This window comes from Protopterus annectens, chromosome 11.part0 (genome assembly GCF_019279795.1).
Source record: "Protopterus annectens isolate FY-2018-M chromosome 11.part0, PAN1.0, whole genome shotgun sequence".
NCBI classification, from domain to species: Eukaryota; Metazoa; Chordata; order Ceratodontiformes; family Protopteridae; genus Protopterus; species Protopterus annectens.
This window is the reverse complement of record NC_056745.1, coordinates 1235824000-1235839681: the sequence shown is the minus strand read 5'-3', so window position 1 is coordinate 1235839681 and position 15682 is coordinate 1235824000.

Genomic DNA, 15682 nt, shown 5'->3' with positions numbered 1-15682 from the left:
AGTTTAGGCACTACAAATTAACTGCTACTTGCCATCATCTTATAACCTTCTGGGGTATTGCTGAAAATGTTATGCAGAAATCATGAATAATATTACATTGTTTATTTCAATTGCTCATTCTATTGCTCATTCTCTTACATATGTTCATTTCTATTGCTGTTTCTCCTCACTCCATGACTATAAAATGTGTGCTACTAAGTAAGCTACCAAAAATCCACTGTGTCTGAAACTAACTTCATTTATTTGCATTTGATATAGCTTGAAAAGCTTATATGCTTAATTTCTATTTAGACATAGCATTTAATATACATTAACATTAATATGGCTAGTATGTGGCTTAGGTTTTTCATGCTCATGCTATCACAAATATCAGCTGTAAAGTGTTTTTTCTCTGATGTTCTAAAACAAGTGATGTAACTTATCTCTTATTTCATTACTTCATATTGGTAACAGGCCAAATGGTTTATTGCTCCAAATATATTATTATGATATGAATTAATCAGATTTATGGATGTGTGACATGTGGTTGTGTTCATTAAACAAATATATCCATCATCTCTGTAGAGATTTTTTTTAAGTTTTTCTGCAACCTTCCCTCACTCTTTTTCTCCCTTCCTCTGTGATGTTCTGTAACCACTAAATTGCAACTTCTAATTCTAGTTCTGTATGTTCAGAAGTAAATAAAGCTATTAAACATTTTTAAAAAGAAAAACTTTGCATTCACTGTCATGTTTTTAGTTAGCAATGCAGGAAAGTTACAATGTATAATTAGTGGTACTGTGAAAGAAATACAGGTTCCTATTCCTTATATCTTGCTGTTATCCTTGCCACCCCCTGCTGAATCTTGATGACCTCTAGAATGTCCGAACTGAAAGAATTAGGAGTATAACCTACCTAGTTTTGTGCAACACTACTTATGATTTGGTTGTTTTGCTTGTCTCATTTATAGTCACAACAGATACCTGAATACTAGTAATTTCATCTCAACTCTAAATGGAAATAAAATTCAAAAATCTCAACACTAAATGAAAATAAAATATGTTTAAAGCATGTGTATATATATATATATATATATATATATATATATATATATATATATATATATATATATATATATATATATATATATATATATATGGTTCTACCTGAGTTAGTCGACACGCCAGAACACCGACAAGCAAATCGCGAGCCCCAGAAGATTGACAATTCAGAAGACCAATGCGACGGATGAAAACACCGATGCCGAGGATGCCGACATGGGAAAAGACTGTGTAAGTATGCGGTAGTGACAGACATTAGGGTGCGAGTAAGGTAAGTGTGGATATTGACGGTCTGTGGGGGATAGGGGTGGGTTAAGTGAGTTAGGCTCAGTGCGCGGGTTAGATAAGTGTGTGGTAGTGATTGTGTTTGGAAGTGAGGTTAAGTGAGTTAGGGTTAGGGAGCGGGTCAGGGTGTGTGCGGTAGTGATTGTGTTTGGGTTAGGGGCAGGTTAAGTGAGTTAGGGTTAGGGAGCCGGTCAGGTAAGTGTGAGGTAGTGATAGTGTTTGAGTTAGGGGTGGTTTAAGTGAGTTAGGGTTAGGGCTGGGTAAGCTGAGTATGCGATAGTGACGGACCTTAGGGTTAGGGTTTGGATTAGGGTTGTAGATAGTTGTGTATGTGAGGTTTAGTGTGGGTTTGTAGGGATTTTGGTGTGCTTGTGTTGTGTGTGTGGTTTTGGACAGGAATGTGTTTTGTTTGTTGATTGTTGTGATTGTGGTGTGTGCAGTGTATGAGGTTTCGTGTTTGTGTACCGTCGGTTATTTAGTTGTCGGGCATGTATATATATATATATATATATATATATATATATATATATATATATATGTATATGTATATATATATATATATATATATATATATATATATATATATATATATATATATATATATATATATATACACACACACACACACACACACATACATGATTTATTTAATTTGTGAAGTATTAAAAACTGTTTTAATAAAAAGTGTTGTTTTTTATGGGTACAATAATTGGCTTGAAAAAAAGTCATCATAGAAAACAGCAAAATGTCACTAGTACCTCTTACTGTGTCATTCTTTCAAAATTCCTTTCCTAAAAATCTCTGTGCAAATGGATAGGAAATGCAGCTGCAATTCTCAAATATACTAATTAATGTTAAACACGTTTGTAAGACAGATTCAGGGCAGCCATTTGTTCATATGGCATGTTCAGTGTTAAAAATCATGGTAGAGACATCATTTCAGTTTCGGAATTTGAAAGTTTTCAAATTCAATTTGAGTTGTTTGGAGTGAGATGGATAGTAGAGAAAAAGCTAGAGATAAGGAAAGAGGCCAACTGGGCATTCATAGACTTGGTGAAAGCATATGACAAGGTTAAAAGAAAGATGATTTGGGCAATCCAGTTATGGTTCAATGTCCTAAAAACATTGATGAAATCAGTGCAAGCAATGTACAAGCACACAATGACAGAAGTACAAACAGTGTTTAGATTCACAGAAGGGTTGCAGTGGGAGTGAGTGTGCATCCAGGTTCAGCTCTGAGCCCACTGATGTTTATATTGGTGACGGACTACAATAAGAAGTAGACAGGAGGAGACAGATCAGCAACACTGTTGGATGCAGATGATCTAGCACTAGAAGCAGTATTTGAGCTGGAACTTCAGCAAATGATGCAAGAATGGAATGTAAAACTGAAGACACATGAGAAGAAACTAACTACAGACACAACAGTTGCTATGGCATAAATGGAGAAATCAGTAGAAACTGAAAACTGAGATAGAAGGAAAAATAGTGGGACAGGCTAACCACTTCCAATATCGCAGAGTGGTGCTTTTAGAAAAAGGAAGCCTGAATGAGGAGCTCAGAGTTAGAAATAGTGGGGCTACAGCCAACTGGAACAGATTACATCAGAGCAGAAGCCAAAGTACCTTTAATTGCAGAGAAGGTCAAAAATAACAGATTATGGTAGTTTGAGCATGTGGGCAGGAAAGCAGAAGATAATTTGGTGAAGAGGATTTGAGAGAGAGATAGGAAGAAGTCAAGAGTAAATGATGACATCCAGAAAATAAGATGGATGGATTGCACAAGGAAAGACCTGCAGCATTTAGGCATGACTCATAAAAAAGGGTAGGATAGTGGAACTGACTCAAGAGAGGAGACGACAGCTTACAGAACATCCTGACCCCATGCAAAAAAATGGGGAAAAATGGGGTTGAAGATGATAATGATGATGGAGATGATGTATCATGCCAGATTCTCTGTTTACATACCAAGATATGTTAGCATTATACTTCTTAGATTATACTATGACACAAACTTTTCCATTATGCAAGAATGATGCACATTGTAATGTCACTCCTTTATTAATGCTACATTTTGAATGTTCTGCACTCACTTTGTACAGTTTTATGTTTAGACAGTTAAACTATCAGAAAGTTGTACTGTTTTTTATTGTCCAGATTCCAAAAACTTCAAGGTAACATCATAGAACCTCTGCCATCCTACAGTGTTACACCAATAGTAAAATTCCACCTGCTAAGGATTTCTACTCTATAATACCTAAGTAGATGGCAGCACTGCATCGGTGGAGTATACCCACTACACTAGGAGCAGGTAATTAGATTATCATTCTATATTATTGAGCTTCATTACCTAATCCAGTTGTCAAGACCAGCATGTTATTGCTGTGTTCTCTTGAAGATGGCTGATCTCACAGAGCCACCTGTATGTGAGACCTGGTATTGCATGCATTTTGTCTGCCTCTAATACCAGCTCTTGCTTCACAAATGTATCTAACACATTTTGATACCCTAGATTATTTTAAGGGGTATTTGTAGGCTTGGGCATGGGTGGTGAAGCATTTGCAGGCTGCCTCTATCTGCTAGAAACATAGATGACAGACCAGGGGTGCATTTCTGATTCCCATGTATAGCATGCTTGAATTAGGTGAGAGAAGAACTCTGCTTCACATGGATGAAAAGCCTATTCCAGATAAGGGATACTCTATGAGACATATACCTGTCCCTCCAACATGTCCTATTTATGTTGCAGATGAGGTTTAGCTCCCTAGATCAGGTAATTCTGGTGCTATTTGCATTGTTAATGTGTAAAAAGTACACTGGAGTGGGATCAGAGACCAGGCATAGATCCCCCCTCAGCAGTCTGTAGGAGACCAAATGCAGGGATAGGGCTTTGAGATGGTCCCTGTAGGACATGTTGTTTATGACCTCTATTCTTTTTGTGAGAAACCTCTGTGAATGCTCCACTTTTCATGTATGCTTGGTCAGGTACATACTGAAGGATATGTTGTATTCAGTGTCTGGTCTGATGAGGGCCAAGTATAGCAGAAAAATTATATCCTTGAACCTAGATGACATACACTTGCTTATCAGCTGTGCAATATAGAATGATTTCCTTATTATAACAAAAGTGTGATGGTCAAAGACCCAGTTACTGTCTACATATGTGCTCAAATCCCTGACCACTGTCTACATATGTGCTCAAATCCCTGACCACTGGGTCTTCTCTTAAGGGTGTATTACCCATGTGACAGTTTCTAGTGGTAGCCATCTTCCCAAAGGATACTGTTATGCATTTCTTGGCACTGAGTTTTAGACAAGTTATTACTCTGTGCCAGGCCTTCTTGGAAGGAATTTATATATTTCAAGAATTCTATAACTTGGCCTTGACTTCAGAAAAGTAGATGCTAAAAAGGAACATCCCCAGAACTGAGCCTTGAGGGACTCTGTTAGCGACTGGCAACTTTGTGGAGGTAGACTACCCTATCCTAACTTCATGATTCCTATCTGTGAGCCAGCTGGCTACCTAATGGGAGACATAGGGGCTTATACCTAATTTTATGACTTTATCATTTCAGTGAAAATACTTTCCATGGCTTTGAATATAAGATTAGTCAGACTTATGAGTTTGTAGGTACTTGGGTTCAAAAATGGCTTGCCTATATACAGAGGGATGATAGTTGCAGTCCTCCATATGTTTAGCATGAAGCTTTTCTGGAGGCTGTAGTTAAATACTGATTTTGGTGGTCCTGATAGGTCATGTTTCATCCTTTTAAGGAGTCACCCTGGGATATTATTGGGGCCTATTAATGCATTGTTATTGGACTTGGATAGAGCATTAAGGACCTGTTGCATAGTGATAGTTGGGGGAGTTATGGCTCAGAGTATTTTCTGAGCAGTGTCTGGGGTGGTAGGTAAAATTATAGCTAAGTTTTTGGGCCAACTGATTTGCTATATCTTTCATTTCAGTGTAGGTGACTCTATTTAAAATCAGTTTAGCAAATTATTGCTTTTGAGGTTGCTGACAAAGCTGAAGAATTTGTTGTGATTGTCCTTAGACTAGGAGGCTATTTTTTACCTCAAAATTGACTTTAGTAGACTTAATTAGTCCCATGATATGCTTGTTTAGATTGGTGAGGGAGTGTTTACCTTGCTGGGCATTGCACTTTCTATTTTTTGCCATGATTTTCTTCCTTTTGTTATCCAACCTTTTGATGCTGGAATTCCACCATGATGGTTTGTATTTATTTTAGTTCTATTGACAGGAGTTTATCCATTTGTTATGAATATTAGATGTATTTGTTTCAGAGTAATATTGGACAGGGCTTTACAGATAGATATGATTTTCCATATCATTGTTTCAGAGACTCAGATCTTATTTGGTGGGCTGTATTGCATATCTTTTATACTTTTATTAACAATGTTAGTACTTGCTGTAAATATGCAATGCTGTTTGTCTATCAAGACTTTTCTTGTACTGTCATTTAATTTAGCCATTTGTCAGCACATATACTACATTTTTGTGGTTGCAGTCTATGAACATTTTCATATTCTCAGTCTCTTCCTCTGTGTATAACCTTTTTTCCATTTCAGTGTTTGTCATTCCCACTCTCATTATGGCAACAGCACTGTGCTTTTCACACATATACACTTATCCTTACTTACTCTATGAGGTAAGCATTTAATAAGCTATTTTGCCACACAAATGGCTATATTTGCTTTAAAAATGGTATTCCTGGAAGTTAACATAGATATGAATATTTATGTTGGATGGAATAGCATCCAGAAGTGAGAGGACAGATACTCTGTACTACATAAAAGCCTAATTTATCTGTTCCACTGAGTAGTAGTTACAATGCACTGATTATGTCCCATGTATCCCTAATGACCATCTATGGCCTGTCCATTATGATCTTGTAAGCCGTCGTCACCTACAGAACCCCCAACCTAACCTAATGTAAGACCTCTCTTGCAATTTCCATTTCTCTATTTTGAACTAATGAGACATCAGACTGCACAGAAAGGCATGGAGATATAAGCAGCTGTTCATTGACCCTCTAGGAAGTACACAGAGCTCCACGACTGGTCCTCTGAAACTGGGAAAAATGTTCTTGATATGTACCTGTCAGAAACATGTTTTCAATCTTTTGTTAAGCATCTCTAAGCGTTATTACATTTTAGCCTCACATTAGATCATAACAGTGGCTAGTGTTAGCTATCACAAAACAAGAGCAGAAGCAAAAACAGCTTTAAAAGCTGTTAGATATTTTGCATCACAACACTTTTAAACATAAGATCTGGCAGAGTGAAGTACCTGACAGTTTTTAAAGCTAATAGTTCCACCAAAGGAAGCTTGACTTCTGACTGCTGTTTGTGACAGCACTATGTGCTATACAGCATTCAAAACTGTAACACACTTCACATTTGTATACTTGTTTCTGCAGTTGATTGTACATAGAGATAGTAGATAAAACTTCCTGTACTACAAAGGTCATTCTAGTTTTAACTATAAAGCAATGTGAGATGCCCCCAAAAGAGATTTTGGGAGCAGCTTGCAGTAAACAAGCACAGCAAAGGTCAACAATTTATCACCCTGAAGTAATGGAGTAGCCCACTGGAATCAAGTAGCTGTTTTATTGAAAGGACAGCTCCACCTATAGGAGGTAAATAGCAGAGCATGGTGAGAACCCAGACCGTCTGCATGCATACAGGTGAATTTTTTCTACTATTGTACCATCGAAGATCAAGCTCATGTACAATTGGGTGGCATGCAATTTGATTTTGAAATTCAGTGTGGGCAGTTCACAAAAATAACTACTTTTACAAATAGATGAAATTCCTAAGTGGGATAGTGTCTATGGATGCCCAGTCTGATCCATGACAGGGAGAATACATACATGGCAGTTATGATACCTGTTGTGTATACATGTTCTCATCCATTATAGAGAAGGTGTTGCTGTGTTGGATGGCCTCATAGCTATGTATCTTCACCTGTATGATGGCTGCAGAACTGCAGGCAAGAAGAATGTCTGCATCACCAGAAGTGCCATTATGGTGGTGCTGTGACAGCAGACTACTGACTGAACAGGTCTGTTGAGTCCTCTGTCAGGATTGTGCTATGCATGGAATGGGTAATGAAATTCATTAACATAGACTATTTTAACATCTCATTACCCGCAATACATTTCAGCATCTAGTCTTGGTGCAAGCTTAACCATATCTGTTTAATATCTTAGACATAGCTGTACCCCCTTCTTGGATGAATTCATTCCTGGGGGTGTAGGAATGAACTTAAGGCTCTGGGAAGTAAAGAAGAATGCTGGAGGGTCTCTGCTATGCAACCACCAAACCTTTTTGGAATCTGTCCTAGTATTTGCCATTAGTAGTTACCTCTGCAATAGGTCTGCTTGGATTATTGGAAAAATCACTGCATACATTCAAACTAATCATAAATCTTAGACAATGACTGTTATTAAATATGATAGCAGAAGATGCTGAGACACTCCCCTACTCCTGCACTCTTGGTTTTAATTATATATTTTTATTTTAGTTTCAGATGAAGGATTTTACTCTAGTTTGGCGGTTTTTCTTGCATAACACAAGCCATTCCTTCTTTGTTATGATGCAGATGTTTTTAGCGGGCAGTGTGTCATTGTGTAAAAAGGTTGAGAGCTGAGTGGTTATGTACCGCATGCAACCATACTAAGGCTTAGCAAGTTAGATTGAATTAATAAGATAATAACTAATATTTGTGCTGCTCCTGCTGTCTTGAATTCTCCAATTAAAAACACCAGTTTTATTTGAATATTAGTTGGTATTGTTTTCTGCTGTCACACTCAGCATGGCTTTTCGAAAGGGTTTGGAGCTATAACTGATATTCATATGGCAAGTGATAACATATACAACAACCATTGGGCATATTACAACTGGTAAATTTACAGACATGACTACAGTATCCAAAATTGTACTTAATAAAGAAGACAAGATAAACTTTAGGCCTAATGCTGTTACTTCATTTAAGAGTTACAGTCCAGCTTCTGCTCTGTGTGATATAGAAATAAGTAATTGCAGTATACACGAGTCAGTCTAAGGCCCACTGCTTTTTTCACTGTGTATGATTGCTGTCTCCACAGACCTTCCATCACTCAAACTAATATTGTATTTTGCTGATATACTGTCAATCAAGTCTCATAGGTCAGTAAAAGAACTAATAAAAGAGTTTATATGAACTTCTGTCAGCTACATATACACTCATGCATTAATAGTCTTTCAGTGATCTCCAAGGCAAGAAATCAGACGTGCAATTGTTTGCTTCAACTCAGAATCAATTATATAATTCTGTCCATCTCCAGCCACATAACAAAAATATCAGGTTGCAATCATGATCTTTCTGTTTCATTTAAACTGCACAGCGAGACATTGGCACACACATCAGTATCACAATTAAAATTGCACAATAAAGTGTCACGTATCCAGTTACATGATGCATGCGTAGCCGTTGCAAGCAATGTGCTTGTACCCAAATTAGAATAAGGACTCTCCAATTATCACACTTTTCTCAGTAAGTAATGTGCTCCAACCACAGAAAACCTTTAATAAAATAAATCACTTTGTTTACCTTGCAAGTTCACTGACAGGCTGCTGTGACCTGCTAAACAGATTTCGCTGGCTACCAGTCAGTAGTAGGGCTACCCTTCTCTTGGTCCCCTGCAATACAAACTATTAACATTACAACACTGCACACCCTTGTAGAGTAAGTCAGTGATCAGGACTAAACCATATTCCCTCAGAAATAACAGCAACAATTCACTTTAACAAAACCAGGTCTAAGCATAAGTATTTTTGTTTTACAAAAACTGGTCCAGCATCCTGGAATCAGACAATTGAAAAATCCATATACAGTAAGAATGGGCTGGATTAAGAATTAACTTGAGTATGGAGTAGCATGCTACGTTGAGCAGTTACCCACATTCAAGTTCAAAACTAAGGACTTCACCATTCCTCATTCAGTGTGTGTTAATGAGGAGTGGCAGAGCTCTAGGCGTAGTTCCAAAATGAATCACAATCATGGTCACAGTCCTGAAACAGTTTATTGTTTTAAACTGCAAAGGCTGCTAGTGTAGAACCCTGAACCAATCCTGAAACAACAGTTAACCACTGAAGTCAATGGGCAGTTTTGGTGAAGTAACAGCTCTAGAAGAATGGTACTGCAGTTAGTAAGTACTAAGTAAGTGAATGCCAGACTACTAAGTTTCACATAGCGGTAGAGCTGTTTTGCTACTGTGGAGGAGCTGTTGGGGAGGTGACCAAAGACCATACTTATGAAGTATTAGTTGGTATGTGAGTTAACTCCAAATTTCAATGGTGAAGGCTTACACAAATACAGATGTTAAAACAGAAAGAATTCCACATTAGACTACCGATCCTGCATGAAAAATTAGTTCATGGATTGGTAAAGTGCATACATGCATGATGAGTGTGCATTCTCCCATCAATCCTACTGATGGAACTCTTGTGCAAAATGGCCTCCAAGATACCTGGCAGCTCTGGTACTGCAGACCTGGTACTCCCTGCAGTACCAGAGCTGCCGTATAGCTGTGGTGTCAGACAACTTTGGAAAGATATGGCTGGAATGTTGAGTTCTCTGGTAAAATCTTGCTATGCAAGGAATGGTTGATGAGACTGATTTCCATAAAGTGTTTCAGAATCTCTTTATTTATCCAGGACATAGAAGGACTCCCTCACAGTCAGTCCATCAGTTCATCAGCATTGTGAAGTATGGAAGTAGACATGCCACACTCCTGGGATTATGCCATGTCCAAGGGAGGGGATGAATTACAGACTCAGGATGCAGAACCAGAATAGAGGAGGCTATCAGCTATACTACTCAAAAACCTTTGTAATTCAGCCCCTCATCTGTTTTCAGATCTAAACTGAAGGAACACTGGGTGAAATACAAAACATTTCACAAACAAAAAATACAGAAATGTAAGCAATAACAGACTATTTCAAATGAATTACATAAAAAGAAATATATAGATAAACTCTACTGAGCAACCACAATGCAGTATAAAAATATGCAGAGTGTAATGTGCAATATCGGTTAGGTATTCAGTAAATCTTGAGAAAGGAAAGAGGTGAGAAGAAACTTGGAAAGGAGATAGGGGTAGTGTGTAAGGTGATATCTCCTATACTAAAGCATGAGCATTTGGCTTGGATGAAGACGTGCTTTCTGAATTGCATTATGATTTTATAATAAGTGATTATTTCCTTTAGGTCAATGGTGTGATCTTGCCAAAGAGTAGTTGCCTGAAAAGAGAAATATTGTGCAGTGCTGTGGAATTTGATTCTAGGGGTAATGAGAGTTGGTGTGTCTTTTGAGTAGTGTCTGAATTGTATGTGGAGAGTTTTTCATGAAGTCTAGCTGCAAGGGCAGCAAATGTATGGAGCTGGAGTAGTTAGTAGAGTTGTTATCCTAATATTACGTTACATCTTTGTTTTATGGGCAGCCATTTGGCTTTTTCTAGGGTGGAACAGTGATGCTCACAGACAGGCAAGTTTGTAATGAATCAGCAGATGCATTTAGAAATAATCTGGAGCATGGCTATGTTTTTTCTTTGGAGGCAGAAGCAAAAATTGGAAGCCCATGTTCAAGTTGAGAAAGGAGACCTCCTTTACCAGTGGCTACTCTGGCTGGCTGGTTGGTTGAGATAGAAAAGCAGAGATCTTCTTGGCCCAGAAGCAAAGGGAATTTATTCTGGCTCTTGTGTTGCCTGTGTGGAAATGGAAGTTATGTGACTGATCAAGCTATAATCCTAGGTATCTGAAGGTGGAGATAGTCTCTATGTTATGGGTGTGTAAATCACAGATATTTAAAGAGGAAAATGTTTGTTAAATTTTATGAGGAGTTTCACAGAGCATAGTTTTGGTCTTGGTGGGGTTGAGAAGTAGCTTGTGGTTTATGAGTCATTGGTGAAACTCATGTAAGTCAGACTGAAGTGGTCATTGAATGTTGGTGTGAAAGTGATGTAATAGGTCAATAATCATGTCATCAACATAGAGGATAAATGGGAAATGGGGAGGTCACAAGGAAGTTTGTTAATGAAGATGGAGAAGACAAGGTGGTAAGAATGGATCCTTGTGGTATACCTTTGGTAAGAGGTGCAGATTCTGATTGGGAAGATTGTCTTTTATCACTGAAGTGTCTGCTGGTGAGGACATTTTTAAACCAAGGAACAGCATCTGGACTGATACCAATATCACTTTTTTTTGTTTTGGCGAAGATAGTAGTCAACAAGGTCAAATGCCTTTGTCATGTCTATAAATAGGGCACCTGTAAGGAGGCCACTATCACAGTTTTACAGGATGTCATCAGTTAGTGACCAAAGTGCTGTTATAGTACTTTTCCCAGGCCAGAATCCATGCTGTTTGGAGGAGGAAAGCAGGTGATACTGCTGGATATATATATATATATATATATATATATATATATATATATATATGTGTGTGTGTGTGTGTGTGTGTGTGTAGAAAGGAATAGTTGGGTGTAAACTATCTTTTCTAGAAATTTGCCTAGAATTGCAAGGATGGATATTGAATGGAAGTGAGTGATACCTTTTGGGTTGATTTGCATTGGAGGGGTTTAATTAAAGCAGTTTTCCAAATCTATGACATGATATTTTACATGAGTCATAGATACATGTGGATAAGAAGAAGACATATATAATCTCTGCAGTGATATATATATATTTTTTTTTCTCTCTTTCTCTCTCTCTCTCTCTATATATATATATATATATATATATATTTCACGCTCCCCAACATCCAACAAAATTAGTACACCCAGATGGGTGAATAACTTCAAAAGAAGAAATAAAACATACTCCAAACAGGAACTAGGCTGAGTGCTGCCATGATTTTAATGTCCGGCTCAAAGAATCCAAATACATAATACACAAACCTAGGTAGCTAAATAGTAGATGTGTGGATATCGATTTGGAACCAGGTGAGGAATGCAACTGTAATCTACATACTGAGAAACAATGAGGTCTTGAATGGAATAACATTTATTTATTTATTTCCAGTTTGATTACCAGGGAGGTCCAATGGGCCCTGAGGACCCATTTTCAGTGGAGGCCCGGGGAGAAAAGCTCCAAAAATCCAAATTACAAAAACATGAAAAATATAAGTGCTACATTGAGGAGACCAGTTTGTACAATGGGAACATTCATTATTACAAATAGTCAAATACAATTTCACTAAGGTTTTTCTAAAAAGGTTTTACAATTATAAAGCTATTCTTGTAATTTGAGAAAATGCATTATATATGCACATTGAGAAGAGAGTTAAGAAGACTTTTTGCATGCATTCTTTTTAAAGTGTGAATCTATTTACAATATATGCAAAAAGGGGTTCAAGGATAAATAGCTGTAGGACATTTTGAGTGCTAGGGTACACTCTAGGTTGGATATCAATTTGTTCTAGTATAGTTTTTAGGTGGGGTAGACTATATGCACTGCCTCACCTTTTCACAATCTGGGTAGGATATCGGTGTGTTCTTGTATAGTTCTTAGGTAGGGTGAAGACAGGTGCATTTCCATTTGGTAGACAGATGTTTGAAAAGCTGAGTTTTGAAATTTTCAGTTTGCTATTGTTCTTAGAGAGGAAGGGAGAGAGTTCCAAGCCTTGCCAATAGTGAAAGAGAGGTGAAGTTGGTCAGCTGGACTTTTAGGTTTGTTGATAGCAATCAGGTTTTGATGTTCAGATCTGAGAGTTCTGTTGGGGATGTAGGATGGAAGGATGTTAACTAGAGCAGGACAGTTAGTTGGATGAAATATAAGTTTGTGTGCTGTGGTGAGCTGCAGATAGTTTAGGTAGTTTGGTAGTTCTAGCCAGTTTAGGGATTGAAGGGAAAGGCAATGATGGGTGGAATTTTTACTGTTGGAGGCAAATTTAGAGATTTTGTTGTAGCAGCTTTCTAGTTTGGAGGTGATAGAGGATGACAGGTTGGTTAGGAGAGGGGCTCCATATAATAACGAGGGCAAAAGGTAGGTAGTGGCCAAAGTGTGCCTGGTGGAGTGAGAGAGAAAGCGATTGTTCCTATATAGCATACCTAGTTTTTGGTGGGTTTTCTTAATATTTTGCTGAATATGTATGTCAAACTTAAGGAATTCGACGACTGTAACACCGAGAAGTTTGGCAGAGGGAACCTCTTCAATAGTGGAGTTGGAGTGACTAAGGACTTTGAAAGTATCTTTATCATAAATACTCCAAAAATAGCTCCAAAAATACAAATTACAAAAACATGAAAATTATAAGTGATACGTTGAGAAGACCAGTTTGTACAATGGGTACATTCATTATTACAAATAGTCAAATACAATTTCACTAAGGTTTTTCTAAAAAGGTTATACAATTATAAAGCTATTCTTGTAATTTGAGAAAATGCATTATATATGCACATTGAGAAGAGAGTTAAGAAGACTTTTTGCATGCATTCGTTTTAAAGTGTGAATTTATTTACAATATTTACACAAAGGGGTTCAAGGATAAATAGCTGTAGGACATTTGAGTGCTAGGGTACACTCTAGGTTGGATATCAATTTGTTCTTGGATAGTTTTTAGGTGGGGTAGACTATATGCACTGCCTCACCTTTTTACACTCTGGGTAGGATATCGGTGTGTTCTTGTATAGTTTTTAGGTAGGGTGAAGACAGGTGCATTTCCATTTGGTAGACAGATGTTTGAAAAGCTGAGTTTTTAAATTTTCAGAGTTTGCTATTGTTCTTAGAGAGGAAGGGAGAGAGTTCCAAGCCTTGCCAATAGTGAAAGAGAGGAGAAGTTGGCCGGCTGGACTTTTAGGTTTGTTGATAGCAATCAGGTTTTGATGTTCAGATCTGAGAGTTCTGTTGGGGATGTAGGATGGAAGGATGTTAGCTAGAGCAGGACAGTTAGTTGGATGAAATATAAGTTTGTGTGCTGTGGTGTGCTGCAGATAGTTTAGGTAGTTTGGTAGTTCTTGCCAGTTTAGGGATTGAAGGGAAAGGCAATGATGGGTGGAATTTTTACTGTTGGAGGCAAATTTAGAAATTTTGTTGTAGCAGCTTTCTAGTTTGGAGGTGATAGAGGATGACAGGTTGGTTAGGAGAGGGGCTCCATATAATAACGAGGGCAAAAGGTAGGCAGTGGCCAAAGTGTGCCTGGTGGAGTGAGAGAGAAATCGATTGTTCCTACATAGCATACCTAGTTTTTGATGGGTTTTCTTAATATTTTGTTGAATATGTATGTCAAACTTAAGGAATTTATTGACTGTAACACCGAGGAATTTGGCAGAGTGAACCTCTTTAATAGTGGAGTTGGAGTGACTAAGGACTTTGAAAGTATCTTTATCATAGGAGTAGGACTTTCTGGGGGAGAAGAGGAGAATTTTGGATTTGTTAGCATTAAGGGAGAGGTGGTTTTGGCACATCCAGTTTTCAGTGGTTGAGAAAGCAGCTTGGGATTTGAGGAGCAGTTCAGAGATGTTTGAGGCAGAGCAGACTAAGGTTGAATCGTCTGCGTATTGAATAATTTTGGCATCGGGGATAGAAATGTGAAAATTATTAATGAAAATATTATATAGCATGGGTCCAAGGATGGATCCCTGTGGTACACCAGTTGGGGTAGGTAGGAAGGAGGAGATGGAGTTTTTCCATTTGACTGCCTGAGACCTATCTGATAAGTAGCTAGAGAACCAGGATAGAGAGTTAGGTGAGAGATGCAGGTTTGAGAGATGAAGGAGAAGGTGTTTATGGGAAACAGTATCGAAAGCTTTAGAGAGATCAAGCAAAACAGTAGAGACCAGGTGACCTGAATCTCGGGCTTGATTGATAGTTTCTAAGAAGGAAAGTAGAGCAGTAGTAGTACTATGGCCAGAGCGGAAGCCATGTTGAGTTGGTGTAAGAAGATGGTTTTGGGTTAGAAAAGGCATAAGTTGGTAGTGGATGCACTTTTCTAAGATTTTTAGAGATTGGTGAGAGTAGAGTGATAGGGCGGAAATTTGTGATGTTGGTGTTCTTGCCTCTTTTGTGAAGAAAAAGAATGTAAGCTGAGCGCCAAAGTTTGGGGATGTAAGATTCATTAATAGATCTATTAATAATGATGCTGATTGGGAGTGCTATCCCATCTGCAGCACATTTTAGGAAAGTGGAGGGAATATTGTCAGGGGCATTAGCGCAGGGTTTAAGTTTAGACAGAAGTCTTTTTATAAAGTTACTTGAGACAGGTTTGAGCTTGAACCTGAGGGGAGGGTTATTGGGGGAATTGGAGGGAGAAGATAGAGGAACAGCTGGGTTATTGCTGGGGAAGGTCTTGGTTAGGTCA